The sequence below is a fragment of the Trematomus bernacchii genome, unplaced genomic scaffold, assembly GCF_902827165.1.
Source record: "Trematomus bernacchii unplaced genomic scaffold, fTreBer1.1, whole genome shotgun sequence".
Classification (NCBI taxonomy): domain Eukaryota; kingdom Metazoa; phylum Chordata; class Actinopteri; order Perciformes; family Nototheniidae; genus Trematomus; species Trematomus bernacchii.
Window position 1 is genome coordinate 19147009 of NW_022987739.1, and position 20526 is coordinate 19167534.

Sequence of the window (20526 nt, forward strand, 5' to 3'; positions counted from 1 at the left end):
AAAACAAACAGGCATTTCTGGCAGGATTGGGTCTTGTCAGGATCAGTTCTGGTTGCAGTAAAATTACTTCCCTGAAAAATGGTTATACTTGAGCAGCTCAGATGTAAATGTGTGTAAAACAGAATGTTCAGTCATCCTCCCCTGGGCACAGTTACTAAAAGTTATCAACGTTTGGCAGTATTGTTCATTTATGAAGAGCTGTGCCTATCAAGCATCTTTGACTTTGGTTTAGAATTCCTTGTGATAAGCAGAGAGAGAAACAGGCTGACAGGGTAGGAATACAGCATGAGCTAAGAAGACTGAGGGGGAACAAGACCCTGCAGACAAACCCAGTGGCTGTAACAGTGTCTGCTGCTGGAGTGATAAGTCAAACAGCCCCCAAGTCTGCTGATCCACTGCCAGCCTTGGCCATTTTTCAGAGCTGACTTGAAACTCCCGGTGGCCATTGCACTCTGCTGTACGCAGCTTTTTCGCAGCAGGATCAGACATGACAGGTGAAATCATTATGGATTTCTGCTACTGTTAATGACCAGCTGGTCCTTGCGTGTGGCGGTGTGTGTAACTCTGCAAAGGAAAGATATAAAAAAATGTGGAATGAATGCAAAAAAGACATCAAACATAAACTCACAGGCTTTGAATTGTACTTGTCAGGCTTGTTAAATGGCAAAGGGGGTTTGGTGTGTGGGTTTTGTGGAGGTAAAAGGGAATGAAAGTATTAAACAAACAGGTTTCAGGGTATATTTAGCTCAAATTACAATATACCTCATAGGTTTAAATGTCTATTTAAAAAAGCATAAACGTGACAATAACTACAATAATAGATCTTGTGTACATACCTTTGTTTGAGTGTGTTTATGTTGGTTTGTGTGTGGCTCTAGGGGGTGTTGAAGCTCCCCCTAGGATAGCCATAGCACCCCCTAAGCACCCCCAAGAAACGTATGTGTCTTCTTTTTTTTTTTATGTGTGAAATTCATAATATGAAAAATGATTGGTTCGAAAATAATATGCTACAGTACAGTACAAGTACTTCTGGGTCTCTGTGTTTCATTCAAGCTCTGCTCTGTGTGTGTGTGGCACGAGCCATTTTGTGTGCGTGCACGAGCAAGCGAGAGAGAGAGAGCGCGCACCGGTACCGGAGATCGTTGTGGTTAGCATCTGGTGCTAGGTAGCTACGCTAACGGACATAAGGAGCTTTTTCAACAACAAGGTGGAGGGAGAACTCTCTCCTGTCAGACTGAGAGTCTCAGATAAGCTCAGCTCAGGTGAAGTAAAGGACTCTCTCACTGTTTAGATAGTTAACTTTAGTCTAAGTTATCTCAGTGGGTCTCAAACGGTTTGGTCACGATTAATGTAAATATGTATTTACGAGGCACACGTTTATATGATCATTATAGGTATAAAAAAACAAGAGCATAAATGAAAAACAGGTATGAAATACTATATGACAGTAAAACAAGAATACTGTTTAAAAGGGGAGTGATTTGTAAAATATCCGTAAAGAAATAGAAAATGGGTTTACAGTTCTGTTTCATATGGGTGTTGAGAGGTACCCATAGATCTCTTAATTGTATGTAATAAGTGCACCAGATTGATGCATTTAATTTCAATATTAAAAAGAAAATCTTCCCGGGGGACCCCCATAGAGGATGTTAGGTCCACCCCCCACTTAAAATAAATACCACTTTACCCCTGCTTACACCTATATGCCGTGAGCTGATTATCGAGCCTTCATTGTAACAGTCGCGGGTGTACTGTGCGTGTGGGGAGTGTGGGGAGTGTTGCAGTAGAAAATTCAACTGTAGCGCCCGGTACATTAATGGGAAACCCTAAATGTTTGAGCACCCTCTATTAAACGTCAAGATACCCCACAGCACCCAAAAAAGAAAATCTCTGGTGCCGCCACTGGTGTGGAGGTGGATGAGCTTAAAAAAAAAAGAAAGAGCCAGAAAATTTGAGATGGGACTGTGCCTTTTAATGGGAATGATTGCAGTGAGATTTTTTAGAAAGAAATACTAAATCATCAGTTTCTTATTCCACGTACAAAAAGACATAAATAATATAATCAGGCTGTGGCAAGATATGAGCTGAGCATACACTCAGCTATAATCATATCATTTGTAATGACCTGGAAGAGCTTTATTTCCTGTTACAATCACACCAATAAACAAGACGTTTCTAAGAGCAGTAAAGATTTGTGAGATCTTATTCTGATTCATTTAATTAAGCTGTCTCGTGGTCAATGATGAACTGTCCAGGAGAATGTCTTTCTGTAGGAAATTCCCTTTGCCTTCTGTCTGTCAGGTCTGTAAGTTGGTTTAACTGGGTTCAGTTTGAATTAGCTCACTTCTATCTTGGTGGTTGTCAGTCTTAAACACCACTGGGGGGCCATGGATAAACACATCTGAATCAAATTGAAGCTGAACAAATGCATTAGGTGTTCCTAAAGTGTGGTCTTTCAATCTGTCTTTTCTTTTAAGTTACTTGTTAAGATTTTCATTAAAACTAGTCAGTGAATAATCATTATAATCACCACAACATGTGTTGTGTTTTTGCCAATTGATGTTGGCATTGGACATATTTTCTAGTTTCTACAAAAAGCAAGTAATCATTCTTGGGATTTTGGTCTTATTAGAAATCTACGTTAAAAGTAAGATATTTCACCTCTGTCTGGCAGTCTGTGTTAACATAACCTGCTGTCTGTCTGCCAGCTGTAGCTCCTGAGATGCTGAAAGGACAGGTTAAACTACAGAAACGGCAATAAACAACTCCATTACGTTTTTCTTTGAGAGGCGTTTAATTATTTTGGTGAAACGAATGAGCGTAGAGTTTTAACCTGTTACGCACCGCCCCCCGGTACCGGGCGGATAAACACGTCATTTGCAGGAAACAACGTCTAAGGAATTTTAATATTTAATAAACTATGAATGTTTTATATCCATGTAACGGGAAGAAACTCAGCTAACTGATCTTTTTAATTTTTTTTTCTCCAAAAAAACCCCACAATGCTAACACTCAGCCTCTGAATTATCCACGAGCGAAAAAATGTAACCTAAAACTGCACCTAAACTCACTCATAACTCCCTTATTACTTATCCTAGATGCACAGCCAACCCCTCGTTTTGCATCTCCTGGAGACACAGAATCTGGGGGTGCCCACCTCAACACTCAGTGATAAACATTTGCGACGCTATAAACGAAAGCGTACATCATAACATGTGGAGCTAGGTAGCTAGAAATGCTAACATGGCTTACCTTGGTCAAAACTGGTCTTCAATGGCATTAAAACAATAAAAAAAAACGATGCTGCGGTTAATCCAATGTGTCTGTGTTCTCTTTGAAATGATTTCTGATAATCCGTAAGCAATAAAACTGCTTTTTCGTTTCCAAATGTCAGAGCGAGAGATCGGTCCACTCTGCTGCAAAATTACATGCGCAAAGCCCCCACCGTTTGTTTTCACAACGAGTGTGTATGGGGGCCTCCCCCTTCGATTCTATTGGCTCTAACGGTCAGAAAGAGGTGTCAACCATCAAAATCGACCAAGGGGGGCCAGAGATATGGAAAAAAAAACATTTTCACCCAAATCACCTCAGCGGTGGGGTGGTTTTGGCTAAACCTCTCTAAAAAGGTCAACTGTCACTTGTTTTGCATCAATCTTGATACAGGGTACTTATTATATGTTGTACTTTGCATTCCTAAAGCTTTTAGTCTACTAACCCATCATCCAAGGGTAGTTTTCACTATCTGTAAAAAATAATCTTTGGACGGACACTATAATTTACAGTGTTTTACTATGTAAAATCTAAATTTTCTTTAAAATAAAAAACATCTATATTGATTCTGACACTTCTACATCCAACTCACAGATGTAACCTTGCTTTGATAATATAAATTATTCATATAACCCTTTTAGAAGTTAAGTTGTAGTCATTTGTTTTGGGCATGTCATTTTCGAGCCTGAAACATGAAAAACAGGCTTGGTGCTTAACAGGTTAAAAGATGCGGATAGTCTCACCTTGATTCTGGCGCATTGCTTATCGTTTTCTCTTTTATAGATCTATTCTCATCCACCATCTTTGTTTGTGACGTAAAGAGTGTAAGAGTCACGTATCTGAATCGGACACTCTGAGTGGATGCAGTCACAGCCAATCGAAGTCTGATTCAGAGGGTTGCCTGTCAGTTCCGTTGTTATGTGTACTGAAACGAGAGCCGGTATAATTCCACGCGCGAAAACAAAATAAAAGTTGGAATACGTTCTTTTAGTGTTTTGAAAGTATACTGAGGTATGGCAAGGAAGTTTACTACAGCTGAGGCTTTGGAGCTGATTTTTCAAGGGGACGATGTTGATGAAAATTCAGACGAATCTGCTCAGCATGCCATGTGTGATTGTGGACATGATATATATCATGTGTACTCTTCAAAATTGGCAGGACAAAAAATGACAATTCCTCGCAAAAAAAACGCCCATGGACACTGCCCAAAAGAATGGGCATAACTAATGAACAGAATAAGTTAGAATCTTCTAATCAGTTCCGATACAATGATAATAAATGTGTGCAATTTTCTGTGTTGAATTCAAGCTCCGTCTTTTATTTATTTTTTATTTATGGGCAAATATCCCTTATTATAGTATATATAAGTCTCTAATGAGTGACATATATCATTAGCTGAGGTTGTGCTGATTTCTGGGATGTATAGAACTTGATTTTACTGCAAAGAAATTACAATTTATTAGGCAAAACACAAAAATATACAAAAACGGAAATGTCCTATGTGGGTCTCAGAGGTTTTAAGCCCCAAGCCTGTTTTTCAAGTCTCAGGCTCGAAAATGACTTTCCCAGAACAAATGACTATATTTTCACTTCTAAAAGGGATACATTTATAATCTTTTTTCTCAAAGCAATGATACATCTGTGAGTTGGATGTAGAAAAGTCAGAATCAATATAGATGTTTTTATCTAACTAAATTCAGGTTGAACATAGTAAAACAATTTAAATTATAGTTTCCGTCCAAAAAAAACCCCATTACTTATATTTGCTTGCCTTCGTTGCCGTGAGTTTTGGTCGCACAGTGATGATACTTATACAATTGGAATCTGTGGAATCTCAGCTTTCATATGATATCTTCTTTGTGCAGATCCGATGAAGTATAAAAGATTGCTACCGTGAGTTATGTGCTAAGTGCGTTAGCACTCTTTCGCTTAGTGCTAATTCAGACGCTTTGCGTTAGAGTTGTGTTTTGTTTCGGTAAAAATGGTTCATATCATCAGTTAGCTGAGTTTCTTCCCGTTAAGTGGGTATGACACATTGATAGGTTGTTAAATGTTAAGAAGCCCTGAGACACAGTTTCGTGAAAATGTCATGAAAAGCTATCCTGCTTCTTTAACAGGTTAAAGAAGCAGGATATAAAAAGGAACTCACCTTGTGGTAAACCCACGAGAGTAAAAGCATTTGAGCTCCATACTGTTTCAGAAATAATCCTTGATGTGGTTTTGAACATGATCTGCCATTTTATCACGGCAGCATTTAGCTGTAGATACATTTAGCGGGTAGAATTATCCTGAATAAACTCCCCCCCTCTTTTTTTTCTTCATTTTTTTCTTTTTAAAAATGTTTTCAAGCTATGGACCCAGAATCAGCACTTTTCTAACAGGGCTGAAATAGAGGGGTATTAGGCATGGCTAGAATGGGTGATCTGTTTAGTGTTTGAGCAAAACACTTCATAGACATGTTTTTTATATATGTTGTATATATCTGAGACCTATACAATATGCCTAAAAATTGTATAATAGGAGACTTTTAATATGTAATATGGTCTCCATTGTTTGATGTGTAACCCTAACCCTAGCATGCTTGCATTTTCTATTCAGCACTCAACACAAAGTATAGCTGAGTGAGAATGTTAATTTGTTCATGTATTTAGTCTTAACACTAGAACCACCAAGGGGGGTCATTTTTACCCCCCTGCGCACCATTTATTGATTCATTGTAAAAGGAATCTGAACTTCTTGATCTTTTATAATGATAAACTAAAGCAATTTTAAAATGAACCCCATTAACTGAGTTTTAATTGTTTTTTTTGTTAAGTCCCAGTTAGTATATAAATGGAAATAATACAAATTAACAAATTCAATGTTTCAAAAATGATATCTTTGCTAGTACTACCCCCCTTGGCGGTTCTAGGGGTAATGGAATGTTGGCGGTTCTAGTGTTAAATATACAAAATAAATATTGGAAAAATTGAAATATTCACCTTGTGAAAGGTTAAGCGATCACCAAAGTCGTGATAAATAACCTTAAGGTCTATATTTGTAACAAATGGCATTGCATTCAATACAATAACTGTTGAAGTTTTGTAGTTTGGACCAAAATAGCAGTAGTTCTTGGTAAATGTCTTCCACCTCTAATCATCCCCATAATTAGCTTTGCAGCAAAATGAGCTTGGGCAATGTTGAGATTTAGGCTATACCTGGTAGTAGGAGTGACCCTTTAATTGCACTGACAACAGCTGTGGGCACTGGACAGCCACATAGCACAAAGCTAATTGGTTTTTGCCTCACCATTATCTTTTAAATAGCAATCCAGATTGCACTCCTGTTAAGCTGGAATCCAATACGGCTCTCCATCAGTGCTGTTAACCTAAGGAAAAAATGTGTCAAACCCACTGGGCACAGGACAATGTGAGCTGTACGTCTTGAGCAGCAAACTAAAATACTTTACTGTATTGAGTTTCTTAGACAAGTCAATCCACCCTCACAAGGCTGGAGCATCACTGCAACCTTTTGCATGTTTCCATCCTGAAATTTGAAAAACAGTTACATTTTCATCTGGGAATCTTGTGACTTACATGAATCTTCTTATATTTAGAAGAGCCTTCATATAGCAGAAAATCATATTTTGTTTGTCTTATTCAATTGCTGATTAGTGATCAGATCGGATCAGGGTGTGTATTGCAAACATCTTCACCCCACTGCTGTAGTGTGTTTTGGAATCTAACTAGATTCTTATACAAGATTGCAAACATGAGATGCAGTGGAAATATATCTTATAGAGAGCAAGGCCTCACACCTTTAAAAAGAATATGCTTTGCAGGTAAAATAACTGCTTAAAACAGGGAGATGAAGTCTGCATCATGGCATTGTATATACAAAAAACTCTTGAGATAAAATGGGGTATCACATAATTCAGTCATACCAACATATTCACCCATCAAAAAGTTTAAGACTTTCTGTACAAACTCCCAGAAACATGTCCGCTGCAACTCTTTCTTTTTGCCGCTGCTTTAATTGATATATTCATATCTCACACTGTACTGTAACTTTTATTCATGTCCCTGTGTTATTCATGTTTTATTATCTTTGCTTTTAAATTGGTGTTTTTAAATGCCATTTTATAATATGTTTCTTAATGCTCTTAATGTCTTTCATTTTTGCACTTTGAATTGCCTTGTGTTGAAAGGTGCTATATAAATAAACTTGCCTTGCATTATACAATATACCCAACACAGTCTCACTCCCTGATAGTCCAATAGCGACGCTTGGTCAGGGTCCTTTGGCGTGCAGTTGTGACGCACCGAGTCTCCTTCAGCTTCATAAACGGACGCAAAGAGCTTTCAACTGATTGCAATGTATTCCCATCGGCAGCGGTATTTGACGCTCAGGGAAGCACCGCATCGGTCCATGTCGGCGGCAGTTAAAGGCAATGTGAGTGTCCATTCCCATTGGATAACGGAGGATTTTACACCCGGAAATAAGTATTCTCCTTACTGTCGATAGATTTTACAGTGATATCTGCACTACTCATCAACTCAAAAACACCAGATTATCCTTGTTAATTACACAACATTGATTGGTTTAAATTGTGCAAAATGGTTTTGTGTTTTTCCCCTTCAACTCTGAGAAACAAATAGTTGTATCAGAGTTTAGGATGGCCGAAGACACTACACTACCCATAATCCTCAGCTATCGTTTGAGACTACACCATGCGCTTTGCTAGACAAACCCCGTGATTAGTCCTCAAGCTCTGTGATTGATTGACCTCCGACTGTATTCCATATGAAAAAAAACGTTTCGTAAAAGATGAGATCATACTTTATTCAGCTAGTGCTTACTTTACTCTTTGAAAGTCATCACATAAATGCATTGTAATAAATGGTTCGGCTGCATTAAATATTACACATCTGGCTTAGTTCTTTATTTATCTACAGAGATTGGGCCTCAGAATAGACCGGAAACTATTCTTTTACCGTTCTGTTTTAATTTCACAATAAAGTTAACAGTAATATTTTGTTTGATATTATACATTTTTAATTAACTAGACAGCTGGGTCATGTCTTACGTGTAGTAAGACCATAATTTCTGTTTTGCTGTGGGTTTTTCCCATCGCTTTTGTGTTACAGATATCAAAACAATATATGTGTGGTCGTCTGTGGATAACAAAATATATCCCTCGTAAACTAAACCGGAAACAGCAGTATATTTTATTGTGTTAACACTGTAAACTTGACAGCTTTTTAACCCAAACCACCTGCTGGTTAAAGCACGTTATTACACGTTTAGAGTAATTGCAATGCAGGTAGATTGTGTTGCTTTTTAATTACTGTTTTTAAATGCCTTTTTCTTAATGTCTTTCATTTTTTTAAAGCACTTTGAATTTCCTTGTGTTGAAAGGTGCTATATAAATAAACTTGCCTTGCCTAAGGTCTGCTGCATGTTTTGTTGAATGTGTTATATTTGATGAAAACATTTAAATATTAAGAGTACATTCAAATTAGGGGGAAAGTAGAAGGTCAATGATAGAAATATAGAATAGAAAATATCAAGAAGATACTGTAAATTATCTCTACAATAAAACAATTTAGCGCTGGATGTACAAATATATTAATAGGAGGATGTGCAAAACAGACAAACTAATTAGGCTTTATTAAAACATGAAATAATACTTTATGTTAAGGTCTTCTTTTAAATACATGTAAACAAAAAGCTTTGCGGGTATCTACAGATACATATTAAGCCTGACAAAGTACTTAAAGTCTAATATATTGCATGGTTTGTTTTGGGACTTGACAATCAACTTTCCTGCAATGTTAACTATGTTGAAGCACTTATTTTAACCGATATTATACATATGTATTATACTCTTATAAGATGTATGTAGATAGAATAAGAAATGTGCAGAATATGACAGTTTAATGGTGGAGGTACACAAATATTGATAGTCTTGTAATGCACTGTTGAGGAACATGCGACCAACGTTTTTCATTCATTGCATAACTACACCGTAGTTGTGTATATGATATGTCAATAAACCTTTGAAAATCTTGAAATCTTGAAAGGGATGTGCAAAATAGCCATTATATACAGTCTTTAATGAACGATTAGAGAATAACGAGTAATGAATATGCTTTATAGGGATCTGCAGATACATTTTTTGTCTTTTCAAGCACCCACTATCAAATATCTCGCCTGATTGTTTGCACTTGACAATCACCTTCCCTGAATTTTACTCAGGTGTAACTAAAGTCTGATTTAAGGGTTGTTTATATTTCACATCATTAATCCAAATCTGTAAAGTAACTAAAATAAATGTATTGGAGTAAAAATACCAGGTTAACCTTAACCCTTGTGTGGTGTTCATATTTGTGTTACTCAGCCAGTGTTCGTGGGTCTGGTGGACCCGCTGCCTTTTTGGGCTTCAATTCAACTCAATCAAACCATTTTATGTTAAAATACTCAAGATGTTTACTTAATCTCAATTACAAGCAATATAAACAGCATATATGGTTCATTACATTTGTTAGATCACATTAATGAATTAAAGTGCTACTCGTTTTTTTGCCCGCTGACCGGCTGGTCCTGTGGCTCGTCCTTTTTTTGTAACTAGCTGATGCTCAATCTCATCCTCTTCTTCAAAGTCGCTGTCAGACTCAGAATTCTCAGAAATGTGATCCTCACATTCTGAAACCTCTTCCTCTTCCTCTACATCATCATCAAAAGGTTCTCTCTCTTCCAGAATCATTTGCAAGGCCCTCTGAGCAGAGAATCTTTTGGCCATCTTGATCAGTTGTGATAAGGACCCAAACTGGCGAAGCTTTATTTATTGTGTCTTGCCCCAAATTTGCAGCTTGGATAGAGTGTGAAAAAAATAAAGATTGGTTCCCGCAAAACATAATGCGGGAATGTGAGAGCAGACAGGTGTCGGTGCTTGAATTTATCAACAATGTTGCAACCTTGAGCGTGAATGGCAGGGGCAGAAACACAAAAGTCTCACACATACAACCGAACACCCTGTATGTAATGTACATGTGTAGGCGGGGGGGTACAGTGTGTGGTCATTGAAAATGTGTTCTGATATATATACATCCACAAAATTAATCTGGCTGCAATTTAACCTGTTCCACCCTGAGCCTGTTTTTCAGGTCTCAGGCTCGAAAATGACATTCCCAGAACAAATGACCATATCTTCCCTTCTAAAAGGGTTAATTTAATAATCTTTTTTCTCAAAGTAATGATAAACCTGTGAGTTGAATGTAGAAAAGTCAGAATCAATATAGATGTTTTTTATTTTAAAGAAAATTCAGATTGAACATATTAAAAAACTGTAAATTATAGTGTCCGTCCAAAAATTATTCTTTACTTATAGTGAAGACTGCCCTTGGATGATGGGTTAGTAGACTAAAAGCTTTAGGAATCCAAAGTACAACATATAATAAGTATACCCTGTATCAAGATTGATGCAAAACAAGTGAAATTTGACCTTTTTAGAGAGATTTAGCAAAAGAAAACCACTTCTGGGGTCATTTGGGTGGATTTTCCATATCTCTGGCCCCCCTTGGTCGATTTTGATGAATGAAATCTCTTTATAACCGCTAGAGACAATGGAATCGAGGGAAAGTTCTACACACACCAACACATTAACAAATAAAGAGTGAGTGTGACGCGTGGACAAAACCGGAAGCTGCATACACTCTGTTGGCTACCATTAGCAGCTAACTTTTTTTCTCCGATTTTTACATAAAAATTGAATTATGGATTATAAATATTTTTTTCAAAGCGACAGATACATTATTAACCTATGGATAAACCGATTGAGCCGCGTTTTTTCTCGTTTTAATGCCATTGAACACGTCTTTTGATCTAATTGACAGCTGCGGTGAGACGATCTCCCGTAAAAGCTCCGTAAAGGTACGTGTTGTGATGTCTGTGTTTGCTTCCCCTGTCGCGAGTTCGGATCGCTCAGTGATGATACTATACCTATATAATCTGTGGAGTCTCAGCTTTAATCGGATATATTGTATGTGCAGTTACGATAAGTAATAAGGGTATCTTTATCTTGAGTTCTGTGCTAAGTGCGTGAGCATTTTTTCGCTTAGTGCTAATTCAGAGGCTTGGTATTACCTTTGTGTTTTGTTTTGGTGAACAAAGCTCCGTCACCTATCTATATATCTCATCATTTGGCTCCTCCACTTCAATGGCGGCCGGTGACGCAGGGGGTCCTCCCGCCTCGGTCTTCTATGTCCGATATCGCGTGAAACATGAGGATTTAGACGTTGTGTATTCATTGCATCACTTCACATGCCTTTTCTCCTTATTTACTCTTTAATTACTTTTTATTTAATGCATTTTAACGGCTATAATCGATGTTATCGTACAACCGGAAGTGGTCATTGTTTTCAACGGCAACGTCTTTCAATACAGCTTTTCAAAATAAACTTTAACCGGAACTGTTTTCAGAATAGAACAGTTTTAAGCTTACTGTGTGTTTAAAGGTAGGGTATGGTAAGTTTGAGAAACCGGCTCGAGATCGCTAGAATTTGAAGATACACAACCGGAGAAAATCTGCCACTTCCTTATAGAGCCCCTCCTCCAACACACACAAACGCGCACATGACCAATGAGGGCACGAGATAAGTTTGTGCACAGCTGGAAGGCTGACAGGCAGGTAGGCCATCCAGTTATTTTAGCCGGGCCGGCTAAAATGATTGGTCGTACATTTTACAGTATTACGGCTTCCACAGATGACATTTTTTAATGGATTTTTTGTCAAAGCACTTAAGATATTCATTGCTATTGGGATGTTAAGAGCATTCCATGGAATATAACAAAAAGTGTATCTCGAGCCGGTTTCTCAAACTTACCTACCCTACCTTTAAGCTAAATTACGTCATTCAATATTGATTTTAATTTCTTACACCGGCCACAGGCTCAAAAGACCCCATCACCCCAGCCACAAACTGTTCTGTCTGCTGCCGTCTGGCAGGCGGTACTGCAGCATCCGGACTAAAACCACCAGACTCAGGGACAGTTTCATCCCACAGGCCAGAAGACTATTAACCTCTTAAGCACGGCGGTCCCCCCCGGATCCCTCCCACCGTTTTTTTTTTCGAGATAATGTCTCAGGGCTTCTTAACATTTATGAAACTATTAATGTGTAGCACCAGATTAACTTCAGCTAACTGAAGATATGAACCATTTTTACCAAAACAAAACACAAGTCTCATAAGAAGCGTCTAAATGACCCCTGAGTGAAAAAATTGTAACGCACTGCGGCACACAATTCAAGATAAAAATACCCTTATTACTTATCGTAGTTGCACATACAATATAGCCGATTAAAGCTGAGACTCCACTGATTATTTAGGTATAGTATCATCACTGAGCGATCCGAACTTGCGACAGGGGAAGCAAACACAGACATCACAACACGTACCTTTACGGAGCTTTTACGGCAGATCGTCTCACCGTAGCTGTCAATTAGGTCAAAAGACGTGTTCAATGGCATTAAAACGAAAAAGAAAAATGCTACAACTGTTGATCCATAGGTTGATAATGTACCTGTGCCTTTGAAAAAATTATTTATAATCCATAATTCCATTTTTTATGTAAAAATCGGAGCGGAAAAGTTAGCTTCTAATGGTAGCCACCAGAGTGTATGCAGCTTCCGGTTTTGGTAACGCGTCACTCTCACTCCTTATTTGTTAGCGTTTTGGTGTGTATATAACTTTCCCTCGATTCCATTGGCTCTAGCGGTTATAAAGAGATTTCATTCATTAAAATTGAGCAAGGGGGGCCAGAGATAGGTCAAATCCACCCAAATGACCCCAGAAGTGGGGTTTTTTGGCTAAATCTCTCTAAAAAGGTCAAGTTTCACTTGTTTTGCATCAATCTTGATACAGGGTACTTATTATATGTTGTACTTTGGATTCCTAAAGCTTTTAGTCTACTAACCCATCATCCAAGGGTAGTTTTCACTATAAGTAAAAAAGAATTTTTGGACGGACACTATAATTTATAGTTTTTTACGATGTAAAATCTGAATTTTCTTTAAAATAAAAAACATCTATATTGATTCTGACTTTTCTACATCCAACTCACAGGTTTATCATTACTTTGAGAATACAGATTATTAATATAACCCTTTTAGAAGGGAAGATATGGTCATTTGTTCTGGGAATGTCATTTTTCGAGCCTGAGACCTGAAAAACAGGCTCAGGGCTTAAGAGGTTAAACACCTGCACAAAACATCCACATGTGTAGTTCTGGGTGGACACGTTCGAGTCCAGTTTTGGATAGTGTGCCGTCGATGGATTTCATTCCATTTCAAAGTGCTGTTTGACGCTCGGCATAAACTTTGCGCACTGCCACTCCAACATCCAATCACAGAGCTTGAGGACTAATCACGGGGATGTGAAGCAAAGCACATGGTGTAGTCCCAAACGATAGCTGAGGATTATGGGTAGTGTAGTGTCTTCTGCCATCCTAAACTCCGAAAAAATATTTGTTTCTCCCAATCGAACGGGAAATATACAAAAGCATTGCACACAATTTAAACCAATCAATGTTGTGTAATTAACAAGGATAATCTGGCGTTTTTGAGTTGATGAGTAGTGCAGATATCACTGTTAAATCAATCGACAGTAAAGAGAATACTTACTTCCGGGTGTAAAATCCTCCGTTATCCAATGGGAATGGACGCTCACATTGCCTTTAAGTGCCACCGACATGGACCGATGCGGTGCTTCTGTTAACCTGTTAAGCCCGAGAGACCCCGGTACTGCGGCACTGCCGCAACATCTTGCAGGAAACAGTGTTTGAGGGCATGTTCATTTAATAAAACTATGAATGTTTTATATCCATGTAACGGGAAGAAACTCATCTAACTGATAATTTTAATTTTTTTTTCAAAAGAAAACCCAGAATGCTGAGCCTCTGAATTAGCAACGAGCGAAAAATGCTAACACCTTACTGCACCGAAAATCACTCACAAAACCTTATTATTTATCTTTTCACCACATCCAACACATCGATTCACATCGTGAGGTGACACAGAATCTATTGACACCGACATTACCACTGAATTATACGTATTTGCGACGTTATAAGCAAAAACGGACATCAAAACAGGTGACGCTAGGTAGCTAAAAATGCTAACATTTTTACCTTGGCTCTGTAGTCTCTCCAAAGTGGTCTACAATGGCATTAAAACGATAAAAACGCTGCTGAAGTTAATCCATAGGTTAATCTAATGTGTCTGTGTCCCTTTGAAATGATTTCTGATAATCCATAAGCATTAACCTGTTACACACCGCGCCCCCGGTACCGGGCGGATAAACGCGTCATTTGCAGGAAACAACGTCTAAGGAATCTTAATATTTAATAAACTATGAATGTTTTACATCCATGTAACGGGAAGAAACTCAGCTAACTGATCTTTTAAAAAAAAAAAAAAAAAAAAAAAACCACAATGCTAACACTCAGCCTCAGAATTACCCACGAGGAAAAAAATGTAACCTAAAACTGCACCTAAAGTCACTCATAACTCCCTTATTACTTATCCTAGATGCACAGCCAACCCCTCGATTAGCATCTCCTGGAGACACAGAATCTGTGTAAAAAACCTCAACACTCAGTGATAAACATTTGTGACGCTATAAACGAAAGCGTACATCAGAACATGTGGAGCTAGGTAGCTAGAAATGCTAACATGGCTTACCTTGGTCAAAACTGGTCTTCAATGGCATTAAAACGATAAAAAAACGATGCTGCAGTTGATCCATAGGTTAATCCAATGTGTCTGTGTCCTCTTTGAAATGATTTCTGATAATCCATAAGCAATAAAACTGCTTTTTCGTTTCCAAATGTCAGAGCTAGAGATAGGTCCACTCTGACGCAAAATTACATGCGCGAAGCTCCCACCTCTTCTCTTCACAACGTGTGTGTGTGGGGGACTCCCCCTTCGATTCTGTTGGCTCTAACGGTCAGAAAGAGGTGTCAACCATCCAAATCGACCAAGGGGGGCCAGAGATATGGAAAAAAAACCTGTTAAGCACCAAGCCTGTTTTTCATGTTTCAGGCTCGAAAATGACATGCCCAAAACAAATGACTACAACTTAACTTCTAAAAGGGTTATATGAATAATGTGTTTTATCAAAGCAAGGTTACATCTGTGAGTTGGATGTAGAGGTGTCAGAATCAATATAGATGTATTTTATTTTAAAGAAAATTCAGATTTTACATAGTAAAAAACTGTAAATTATAGTGTCCGTCCAAGTGACATTTGACCTTTTTAGAGAGGTTTAGCCAAAACCACCCCACCTCTGAGGTGATTTGGGTGAAAATGTTTTTTTTTCCATATCTCTGGCCCCCCTTGCTCGATTTGGATGGTTGACACCTCTTTCTGACCGTTAGAGCCAATAGAATCGAAGGGGGAGGCCCCCACACACACACGTTGTGAAGAGAAAAGGTGGGGGCTGCGCGCATGTAATTTTGTATCAGAGTGGACCGATCTCTCGCTCTGGCATTTGGAAACGAAAAAGCAGTTTTATTGCTTTTGGATTATCAGAAATAATTTCAAAGAGTACACAGACACATTGGATTAACCTATGGATTAACTGCAGCATCGTTTTTTTATCGTTTTAATGCCATTGAAGACCAGTTTTGACCAAGGTAAGCCATGTTAGCGTTTCTAGCTACCTAGCTCCACATGTTATGATGTACGCTTTCGTTTATAGCGTCGCAAATGTTTATCACTGAGTGTTGAGGTTTTTTAAACAGATTCTGTGTCTCCAGGAGACCAAAAACGAATGGTTGGCCGTGCATCTAGGATAAGTAATAAGGGAGTTATTGTGAGTTTAAGTGCCATTTTAGGTTACATTTTTTCGCTCGTGGCTAATTCAGAGGCTGAGTGTTAGCATTGTGGGTTTTCTTTGGAAAAAAAAATTAAAAAGATCAGTTAGCTGAGTTTCTTCCCGTTACATGGATATAAAACATTCATAGTTTATTAAATATTAAGATTCCTTAGACGTTGTTTCCTGCAAATGACGCGTTTATCCGCCCGGTACCGGGGGGGCCGTGCGTAACAGGTTAACAGGTTAAAACTGCTTTTCCGTTTCCAGATGTCAAAGCTAGAGATAGGTTCACTCTGATTGAAAATTACATGCGCGAAGCCCCCACCTTTTCTCTTCACAACGTGTGTGTGTGGGGGACTCCCCCTTCAATTCTATTGGCTCTAACGGTCAGAAAGAGGTGTCAACCATCAAAATCGAGCAAGGGGGGCCAGAGATATGGAAAATCCAGCCAAATGACCCCAGAAGTGGTTTCTTTTTGCTACATCTCTCTAAAGAGGTCAAATGTCACTTGTTTTGCATCAATCTTGATACAGGGTACTTATTATATGTTGCACTTTGGATTCCTAAAGCTTTTAGTCTACTAACCCATCATCCAAGGGTGGTTTTCACTATAAGTAAAAAATAATTTTTGGACGGACACTATAATTTACAGTTTTTTACTATGTAAAATCTGAATTTTCTTTCAAATAAAAAACATCTATATTGATTCTGACTTTTCTACATCCAACTCACAGGTTTATCATTACTTTGAGAAAAAAGATTATTAATTTAACCCTTTTAGAAGGGAAGATATGGTAATTTGTTCTGGGAATGTCATTTTCGAGCCTGAGACCTGAAAAACAGGCTCAGGGCTTAACAGGTTAAGAACTCAGACACTCAGGATATAGGACCCAATTGCACGACCCGGGAGACAGAGGTAAAGTATTTGTAAGATACTTTATTTTTCCAAAATATGAACAAAAAAAGATCACTATCTAATCTCAGGATGAGATGACAAAATGAGAACAAAAGAAATCGCTCACGTTGTGAGGAACAAAACTTTTCTAGATAACATAGAGAGCATAGACCTGACTTTGGCATGAGACAAGACAAACTGACAATGAACACTGGGAGACTGGGGAATCTAAACACACGACAACAAAACACAGGTGAAAACAATCAGGGGCGGGGCTGGTGCTGATGAGCACAGGAGACACACAAGGGGTGGACAATCAGGAAGCCTGGAATGAGAGATAAATGGTGAGTGACAAAACAAACATAAAACAACATGAAAATGAACCTCTCTTAGCATTTCTGTCGGTGCACAACAGCTTCCCTGAGCGTCAAATACCGCCGCCGATGGGAATACATTGCAATCAGTTGAAAGCTATTTGCGTCCGTTTATGAAGCTGAAGGAGACTCGGTGCGTCACATCTGCACGCCATAGGACCCTGACCAAGCGTCGCTCCTGGATGTTCAGGGAGTGAGACTGTGTTGGATCTAGAGGAACCCCAAAATCTGAAATGTTGAGGTTACTGCTTTTACCATATGTTTTATGTTTCATCACTTGAACCACCTACAGGCATACCATACACTCTCTCCCTAACAGGCTCAACGACACAATGCTTGGACAGAAGCTTCCTCCAAACAGCAACTCCAATAAAGGATAGCCTCCATGAGAATGGGAAACAGACTGCACATTCATCTGACGACCAGCTCTTTTATTTGACAGGCATCAGGGAATAATTGGCAATTTATTTGTTGCCTACTTGGTGGTAAAAGTTACTCTCATGTTCCTCTTACCCCCTTGTGTAATGAGCCTGCAACATCTAAACTGCAGCTTGTTTATAACATTATTAGAACCACTTCAGTCGTTCAAAAATAAGAAAGAAGGCTGTTCAATTGAGCCATTTCTTATTATCTTTAAAAAAAAAGGCTACAACACAGCACAATAGCAGCCAGTGTTAACATTAGGTCTCTGATTTATTTTTTCAAAGTCATCATTGTTTCAGTACAAAGTGTTTTTAAATCAATATCCACATTGAGTTACACTTTCCTGACAAGTGGAACACTTAAAGGGGACCTATCATGCAAAATGCACTTTTGTACGTCTTTTATACATGAATATGTGTCCCCGGTGTTCCAGGGAACTCACCAAGTGTCAGAAAACACAATCCTCTCTATTTTCCTCCATACCCAAATCTCTAAAAAAGGGGCTGCAACGGATCTGATAAAAACTGATCCAGATTTGAACACTGTCCTGACGTCAGGACGGTGGCGCTACGGCTATTGGGCCAACTCCACCAATCAGGAGGAGACAGCCACGGCCATTGCCGTTCGAAAGCGCTGGAGACGCTGTAGTACATATGCCAGGCCTGTAAGTGGCGCTGTAGTCTGCCACAAAAGCAGCGAAGAAGACTTGGTTACCATGGTTACCCTTCTGTTTATTCTCCGATGTGGCTTTCTTTCTCCCTCCCCAAGGCAAGCGTTTGCTCCCGCTACAATGCAATCCCTCCCCGTCGAGGCAAGCACTGTAATTATCTCCGGTTAGTCCACCAACAGATGACAAACACCCACCTCTCCGCCTCTTCCAAGGAACGAGGGGACCGTGCGGCAGAGTTTCAGTTTCAGTTTGTTTCGCCGGTCAAGATGTCCGTTAAAGTTTAAATCTTCTGGACAAAATTAGAAAAGTGCCGGTCAAAGGTCTTCTTTGTTATTTATAGAGCTTTAAAACAAATGAATAACGACTCTATATAATAAAACACGGAGATCTCTTTTTCTCCCCCTCTTCTGACAGCCCAGCAGCTGATCAGAGCACGTCTCTCCTCTCCTGCAGGGGGGCATGGTCAGCAGAATCAGACCCGTAGACAGCAAAAGGCACATAGAGCGAAATGAGGCATGGCTAAAATGCATGATCTGTTTGGTATTTTGAAAACAGAAACGTATAAATATACCTTATATAGGTATGGCCCTACAATATATCATTTAAATATAGCATGATAGGTTTCCTTTAAGAAGAAGAAAGATAGCTTTATCCTCATGAGTGAAGTGTAACCTACATCCTATTTAAACGTTAGATAATGTAAAATGTCTAAATATGTTGAACTCTATTACGAGTAAGGGTATTCACTGAGTACTTTACAGTCGTCTAACCTGAGCCCCTGGATATAAATTGATGGGAAATCAAAGATGAGTTCAATACTCGAATAATGTATTGTGTGGTCTCTGGTCTCATCGCTTACAGCCAAATGACTTCTGATGCACTAAAGCATAAAACATTGTCCCTGGCTATAATTTAAATCTCATCAATAACTAATAGCAGTACAGGCACATTGCCTAAAAGCCAATAACTGAAGCCAGCACACCAAAGCCCTCTGTGCTCAATGAATGAATGGTGGTGGACGCTTCAAGGGCCTCACTGCCTTTCCCCTGGTTTCTGGGTCAGGTGCTGGGTGCAATGAGGTGCAAGGCTAATGGATGGAGTTTTCACGGTAGAATGGAGATGGAGAAACTTGAGGAGTTTAGTGCAATTCTATTGGCTATTAGGGAGAACAAAGCTGTGGAGAAGGAAATTGTTTGCCACCAATAAGAAGAGGGATTTAAAGTGTCAGTGTGTTTTAGAATAACGATGAAAGCCATGCTAAAGTGTAAAGGACTGTGGGCTGAAGGAGAAGGGAGGACAATCGGTAAAGTGTGGAGGTGTGGCAGCCAGATTAAATGAAATAATCAATCAACCTCTTTTTCCTCTTCTGGTCAATGTGCTGTGCTACTCACTGACTTGGAAAATTCTTCAATTTAAAAGGGTTCTGTTTTCACACATGGGTACACCTTTTCAATAACGCAAAGCATGTAATCTAGATTCTTTGTCAAGACAAGTATAGGAACAAACACCAATAACAAAATGCTAGATTGCATAAGTAGGCGTCTCGCTTCTTTTCCCTAAAATTAATTTTGGTATGTCCCATAGTCAAATTGTCTATAAATAATAATTTGCTCTTTTCTCACTACAAACAGGTGGCTCAAGATAGGCACAATAAATGCTACACTAACATTTTGTAGACACCTCCATGTGTCAGTGGTAAGTCATTTCTTCTCTAAGTCATCTGTGAATATGTAAATCACCGAACAAGTCCTCTTCTGATTTTTAAGCATACAATTTGCTGAGTAGTCTTCGACGATCATAATGTGAGTAATCATTTGGATAAATCTCAAAGTTTCGCGGATTACTCATCCAGGTCAAACACTGAACATTCCCACGTCAGATATGTTTCCTATAGCTACATCAAAGGACTACGATGGTCAGGTATCGGGTATTTTTCAAGGCTTTTATGAGTAAAAAAAAGCTTATCGGCTTCTTCAGGAGTTTGGTTTGATCAGATATGATAGACAGTTTCTTAGCAACGCAAGCAACAATCCACTACCA